We start from the raw sequence: 8109 nt of genomic DNA on the forward strand, positions 1-8109 counted from the left end.
GTTTCATTCCCTCATTATATTAAATTACCTACAACGTGACACTATCTAAAACATGGTCCCATCCGTTCACTTTCCCTTCCCATATTTTATTTTCTATGCCACTTCTCACCACCTACCATTATGTCAAAGATCCAGCTTTGAGTGTGCATTGCCTGTCTTCTCCACCAGGAGCAGGCCAGGGAGAGCTGGGTCTGGGACCTTCCATCCGCTGCAATACCCCCAGCACCTGGGACAGCGCCCGGCTACAGGCATTTATTTGGTTTACATTTGTTGAAAGAATGATAAATAGGGATATTAGCTGTATATCGTTCACACTTATTTTCGAGACTACTTGTGCATAGAATTATTTGTGTCAAGTCCTTCATAAGAAAAATAAATGTTTTTAGCTATTATTTTATAGAAGAAATAGATAGGTAAATAAAATGCGTGAGAGGCAGGCATGATATAGGTTTTATGCTAACACTTCAGCTAGGAACAACTTTGTAAGCCCAAACCAGTTTTTCTTCTCCACACTCAAGCACATGTAGTTTAAAGAGACAGTAAGCTTGAAGGGAGACAAATATAACCTAGCAATGGCTTGGAATCAAAATGAGTGACATGTGATACTCTCAAACCTAGCACGTCCAGTGTTTGAGTTGGAAAACAGGATTAAGGTTGAGAGGATAAACTGTTTTTCAAAAGTGTGTTTTGCCAATAGAGGTGAATATAATATTTTGCTTGAAGTGTTACAAATTCCAGAATACTCTACATATCCATATCACTGTAAACCAAAATGTCCATCTAAAGCCAAAAATAAATTATTTTTTGGATTACCCACATCACTGCTCCCTTCTATTGGCATGAATAATTAGGAAGTGACCATATGACTCAAATGTCAGTTTAAAATAAGCCAACCAGAATATGAAATGCCAAGTACCTACCCCTCCCCAACTGTGTACACTACTTCTCTATTTTCAAGTCAATAATCTGTGTGTGGAAAATGTGAAGCCCTACAATGTGAATATTACACCTTGATTTCAGGAAATGTAACTGATACATTTGCATCCACTTAACAGTTTACTTAACCTCTTCCTTCTCGTCCTTGGCAAAGTTTCCTCCATTTAATACCCTTAATTTTTTAGCTCCTAAACCCTCTTGACTGTGAAGTTTTCTCTCTTTTTTCTTTTTTTCTTCACAATCTTAAAAGAAGTGATAATATTCATATTAATAGATAAATAGGAAAAACATTTTCTAGGTTTCTAAGTGGAAATGAGATGGTCCCACATTTTCTTAATTATCATAGCTCTGCAGTAAAAGAAATAAGAGCTTAGTGGATTAAACATAGAGAATTTTGCGAGCTACCATGAACAAATGGTCTGAGCAGATCTTTTGAATTTAGAAATTTTTAGCTTAGTCACTGTGATAGAAAGCAGCATTGTGTAAATTCCTACTGGATGAGTTTATATAATCCTGAGAGTAAATGCTTAAATGTGATTAAAGTCACATTACAAGTGAGATCTGTGACAATGAGATATTACGGGAAAAAAATAAACATAGTAGCCCAAAGATCTCACCTGAAAACCAGTGCTGTGTTCTTTAAACCTCCTGTAAGTAAAACACGATGGGAGAGAATGTTTTCTTTTATGGAGGGAGTTTGAAAATAATATAATTAAAGTTATACCAAAATGTATCAGCACGGTTAGAGAACTAAGAATAGTTAGACAAAACTGGAGTAGGCGAGTGAATAATGGAATGCTATACTTTCAAAACAGACTTGACATTAGGAAATACTTAAACATATACATAGCAGACGTGAAGGGTAACCCTAACTGAAGAAGTTGGTCTCTTTTTATAAATTGCAGATGTAAAGTAAAAGCATATATAATCATTGACTAACAATATCATTTCAATTACATGTACTAACAGGAAAAAAAAGTATTCAGTGATTAAAAAAAAAATGAAATCCCACTAAAAAAGGACAATATTGGACTTTACTGACTTCTGGTCAAGATGGCAGCGTAAGCAAATGTTGTGTTTGTAATAACCATCATTAAGAACCATCATAGGGAGTGTGTGACTGATTTAATTTATTTTTCCAACAAAACCACTTTTAGAATATAGGGAATTTGCAATATTTCCCACAGATTCATGCATGCTCTCAACAAATAAGTCTTATCTAATATACGAAAGAAGATATCAATTCACGTATATTTACACATTGGTATTTAATGTTTGTGGGTGTGGAGCTTTTCCTGAGTGATAAAATATTTCTCTATATAACTTGCAAATATTTAGCGGTGGCATCAAGCCCAAGAAACCAGTCCCCTCCAACCACAACAGTTTGCTGTCCTTGTTTATGGTTCCACATCTACCCAATAAGGAAAACCTGCAATTGCGGTTATCACGCCCTACTCCTAATTGATGACTTACGAAGAGTGATTAACACTGTATTTGCAATATGATACATGGCTCATCACTATTTGCCATCCTCATCGCCATCAGTGTCAGGAGTAGCCATACCAGTTAGGATACCCTTATGGGTTCAGTGTGTGAAATGACTACTGAGAATGTTTTCCAGGTGGATCGAACTCGCGATCAAAACTGTAGGGAAAGTGAAGAGAGCAGGTTGACTAGAAATGTCATTTTGTTACCATGAGTAAGGATAATTGCTTTGTCTCAGGTGCAGCATAAACTTCCTGAAGGAAAAATTAGTAGACATTCAAGGTGCTTCGAACCTGAAAATCCCAAGATTCTATGAATAATCAAAAAGTAAGAGTTTTTTTTTTTTGGCTCAATTTATAATCCCGAATTAACCTTTAGTTTACATGGATTATTTCACTGATTTTGGACATAATTGACTTCAGATTTTAAAAAGTAAGGGGAAGTACAGGATGATGAAAATTAATGGTTGAAAAGCCACAAGTGTTAGAGCTAATTTTCTTGATAAGTGCTCTTTTTCACACAGGTAGAGGTTTTAATAGCTTTGTTCATTTTTTCTGTTCATTTTTCTCTGATTATGTTGTCTTATCATTTTTTTTCCTTAGTCTTTGTTTATCAATTGCTGAGCTGAGGAAGAACAATTTAGATTCAAGATACTGCTTTCATCTCAAAGGAAAGAATGAAATGAGAATTATCTCAACTATCTGCAAAATCTTACAAGTACACAGCAAAAAAACAATTATTTTCTTTTACTGAACTTTTCGAATGGAAAGAATGACACATCCTTGGGTTACAAATTGTAAATAAACCTATTTCCTTCTGTATATGAAGGAGCCTCAAATGTCAATGAGTTTTCTTTTAAAGCCTCACATTCAGTGAGGAAGAGAAGGAAGTATAGCTTGAATCTACTACCACTGTGAGTCCTTCTATGAGTTCATCTCAGAACGATGGTCATTTATTCCTCTGCTGCACAAGACGCTCTCTTGTTCTCCCTCCTCTGTCCTTTATTCTTCTCACAATTTCTTCTTTAATTACTGCTATTTCCTTACTCTTTGTTTTTCCCTTTCCGCATCACTGGTGACATTATATAGTTTTAAAAATGATTTAAAATGATTGAAAGGATTGACTCAAAGAGTTCCCTCAAACCTAGTTCAAAGAATACGAGAGTGACCAAGAGAAAAATCTCCTCTCCAAGCTTTAGAACAAAGCTCTCAGCCAAATGGCTGTGGCTGGGAATCTCTTCCCACAACTTCCCATTGAGGGCCCCTTCTCACCATTCAGGTCTCAACTCAAATGTCGTGTCCTCTAATGAAGATCAGGGACCTAAAATAATAGGGAACAAGCTTGAGAGTGGAATTGAGACAAGGGTCCCTAGTCAGCACTGATTTGGGGGAGGAAACAAGCACATGTGTAAAAATAAAAACAAGTAGTAGGCGTTTGTGACCAAGGGTGGCCATCACCGGCCCCGGGCTGCAAGTATCTGGGATCCCCTGGAGTGAGTAGCCGCCCTGAAGCCATGATGAAGCCTTCTTGCCACTGCTGCCCACAAGCAAGAAGATGTGAGGTATGAGGACCATCAGCAAAACGAAAGCCTCCCTGCCCCAGAAGGAAGCGGGAGTCAACATAATACAGGATATTAATAGAATGAAGGGAAAAGAAAATGCGTGATCATCTCAACTGATGCAGAAAAAAACACTTGACAAAACCCAACTTTCAGGATAAAATCACTCAACAAACTAGAAATAGAAGAGAAGGTCCTCGACTGGGTAAAGGGCCATCTATAAAACCACGGTGTTTTTGAGCATGGCCCAGATCAGCAGGAGTGGGGAAGTGCACTTCATACACGTAAACAACTGTGGAGGAAGTATGCTGGGATTGATGACAGCTAAAAATGCAGCCGTGCATGCAGGCGGACTTGCGGTCAAGGCAAATGCTTTTTTGCATATTTCTTTTGTTTGAGCCGGGGAGATTTTAGGAGAAAAGCGAGAGAATAAGAGAAGCAAAAGGCCTTGAGATGAGGGCTCACGGGTTCCAGAACGTAGATTGAGAGATCGACCTTTAAAGGCAAGAAGGCCACTTTCTCAGTTATGTCAAGAGATAAAAAGAGAAGATAGATGCAAATATGAGTAATTCTGAAGATGTGTAGGAAAACAGAGGAGGTTTTCTGTAATGGTTTATTACTTTGTCATTAGGGTATGAGTTAAACCATAAATTTTGAGTATGACGGTACAAAAAAGAAAAAAAGATGGCATAGAAGGTTAGGGAGAGAAGAGAAAGTCTGCAACAGTTGGCATGGAAAGTGAGAAGATTTAGTTTGTAAGAGACAGAATATCGAATTATTTGGCAGTGCTCGAAGCCCAAACGACACTTCAGCACAGACACTTGAAATGAAATCAACGAGTTCCTTGGTAAGGGTGTTTTCTTGCCATGCTCACCTGCATGAGTGCGGGTATAAAGAGGTCATGTGGCAGAGATTGTCTAGGGTTGGGTTTTACAAGGCGAATACGACCCTCGGAATGTGGGAGAAGTGAGTTGATGGTGTTTGTTTGTTTGTTTGCTTGTCTGGAAAGAAAGGCAGACTGCCACATGTGGCGCCTCATTTGGCTGTGGCTGCAGTCTTGGCTGCCCTGTGGTCTCCTACAAATAGACCTTGAGTGCTTGTTTGGTGGATCTAGCAGGGGAGCACAGCTACTCACACGCCCTTGATGGAAGAACGGCCCTCTCTTCCGCAGAGTGGACAGCTCTGAGAAGGACACACATAGAGCAGTGAGGGAGGAAGGGGACACCCGCCTCGCTGGCCGGATCAGCCGAATCAACCCTGGCGATGAATGAGGTGGCAGATGCCGCAGCCAGATCGCCCTCACATTTGAGTTGACAGTTATTTTAAGGGAGGAAAGGGTGGCTAATACGATATGGAAGGAACATTCACTGGAGTTCAGGTCAAGAACTGGAAAGACGAAAATGTAGACCGGGCATCGTTATAGATGCTGACAGGAAATGGGTTGGAGAAGGAGACAGAGAATCAGCATTCAGTCTCCAACGCAGAAATAAATGTCCAAGGGGTCCTAGGATGACAACAGTGAGAAGGTGGACTTGGGGCTATGTCTGGATGTGTGAACAAGGGTTTCTGAAATAGAGTTAAATTAACAATGGCCTGGAAGTGACAACGGATGATGCTGAGAGACTTGAAGGAGGAAGGAGGACAGTCATCCAGTCTCTGGCCCCAATGAACACAACGTGTAAGAAAAGAAGCTCACCCACTTGATATGATCCAAAAGGAAGCAGCGACTTTAGGGAGCAATCAAATTCAGTTAAAGTGAAGAGGCTAAGAAATTCATGATATACAGAAATTAGCTATTCGTATACCAGGAGTTCCAGTGCCACACCCTAAGGATTTGAAAAGACAAGGACTGGAGGATGTGTCACATTAAGAAACATGTCCAAAACAGAGACTCATGGACATGGACAATAGTGGTTATCAGACCCCGGGGGGCGGGGGCAGTAAGGAGGGGGTACATGAGGTAAAAGGAGTCAAATATGTGGTGACAAAAAGAAATCTTACTAAGGACAGTGAACACACAATGCAATAAATTTATGCCTTACTGTTGAATTGTACACTTGGAACTTGCTGGATTTCATCAACCAATGTCACCATAATAAAAAACAATTTTTTAAAAAGAAAAGAAACATGTCCACATGTGGATGAGACTTCAGGTATTCATGGTTGATTAAGGTGCCTTCTATTCCTTCTGCTAATGACTGAAGCAAACAAGAGTGACCAATGTATAACAGTGCTGTCCACTGAGACATATAAACCTGAACTTGCAGTTTGTCCTAAAATTCTCCCATCTTTTTTTTATCAGTCCAATCCAGTTGGTCACCAAGACTTAGATTTTTCTGGAAGTTATCCCTTCTCTTCCATCCACACTGCCTTTTAGTTCAAGCACTCTACCTCTCTCCCTTGTAGTCCAGTAATAGCCTGATAACCGATATTTTTGCCACCAGCCTCAAACCCATACCTTTAAGCCCATCATTCGTGTTTCTGACGAGCCGATCTTTCTTAAAAGCAAATGTGATCAGGTCTCTCCGTTGACCGCCACCACCCCCCCAACCCCCTCCGCCACCTGCAGGGGCCGCTGTGAGCTCTTGTCAGGACACACCCAGTCCTTGCTCATCCAGCCCTACCTCTCTCCAAAGACATAGTGCTCACGCCTTCCCCACACTAAAGCTTTATTTCTGACATGCTCAACTTTTCACAATATTGGCCAGGGTCTCCTTCCTCACTGGGTCTCTGTCAGCTATGCCATTCCCTTCTTCCTTCATCCAGTTAATTGCCACACCTTTATAAAACCTCAGTTCACGTATATACAGGGAATCGACACTCACATGTGACCAGGTTGGGTCCTCTCTTCTTCTGCAGCATCCTGCCAAGGGCTTCACTGAACTAGAACTGCTCAGGGTAAAAATACGAGTTACACATGACATGTTTATCACACTGCAGCACAAATATATTCTCTCTTTAAAAGTTTAATCCTTTTGTTCTTACTGCTATAATGACTGATTCTATTTGGTTTTTGTCTCAATATATCTTTATAGCAGAAAGCTAGATTATGGAAATGATATCCTGGGGGAAAGTTTACTTTAGCTACCTAAAGAATTCATGACTCAACTTTCACGGGAACCAGTCATTTCTTGTCAGTTACATTGTCACATAAGGTGAATCACTTGTGTGAAAATCTGATCCCAGGAAAAAATATGTGTGAGAAACAGGAACAAATGTATCTTTGTCGTCTGTGCATTAAATGAGGCCACTATCATTTAATGGCCTTGTTAACATTTTACAGAGACAAACAACCACAAATTATACGCCCGACTCCTGGGTCGCCACTCCTGGGTACCTTCACATGTCATTGCTCACAAAGTAGATGAGGTGAGAGGAAAGATGAATCCAGGCAAACTCAGTCATCTGTGACGCAAAACCATTTAGAGCTCATGACATAATGAGAAACCTTTTGGCAACATTTCCACACACCGAATAAAACCCACGGCCCAGGCCATTCTGTAAATTTTAACTTAGTGTTTATGAAATCATGGGAGCAACATAGTTTCATCCTGTGGTTAGTGCAGCGGAGTTTAGAGAACACAATGACATGGGGTGGGGTCATTGCCTTCGGATCCATCTCTCTGTATCTTGTCTAGAGATATCAAAATTCCTCTGTCAGTTACAACTATTTTCTTCACTCCCTACTTTCTCCCGCAGAGGATTTCTGAACATATGCCAGAATGCATAAAATAATTTTGGACTTAAATACATATGATCATTAATATTTATTGAATACTTCACTATGTGCCAATACTTTTGCTAAGTGCTTTGCATAAATTGTCTCTTGTGATACTTCCAACAACATTAGCATGTATGAGCTTTTTACTGTGCCGACTTCGCCATGACAGAAAATAAATAAATAAAATCAGGTTACAGGAACATGAAAAAACGAAATCTCTCAGTTATGCCTCTTTGAGACAGGAGAAAACATGTCAGTTCCTGGTGGTAGGCTAATATTTTCATGTACTTTCTCGTGTTACCTTTCACAAAGAGAATGGTCAATAACTTCAACAATACCCCCATAATAAATTCATCAGCAGGTTTTATGGCGCTGTTTCCTGTAGGATTTTTCAGTATGTGCTTAGGAG

Source organism: Pteropus medius, unplaced genomic scaffold (assembly GCF_902729225.1).
Source record: "Pteropus medius unplaced genomic scaffold, Ma_sr-lr_union100, whole genome shotgun sequence".
NCBI lineage: Eukaryota > Metazoa > Chordata > Mammalia > Chiroptera > Pteropodidae > Pteropus > Pteropus medius.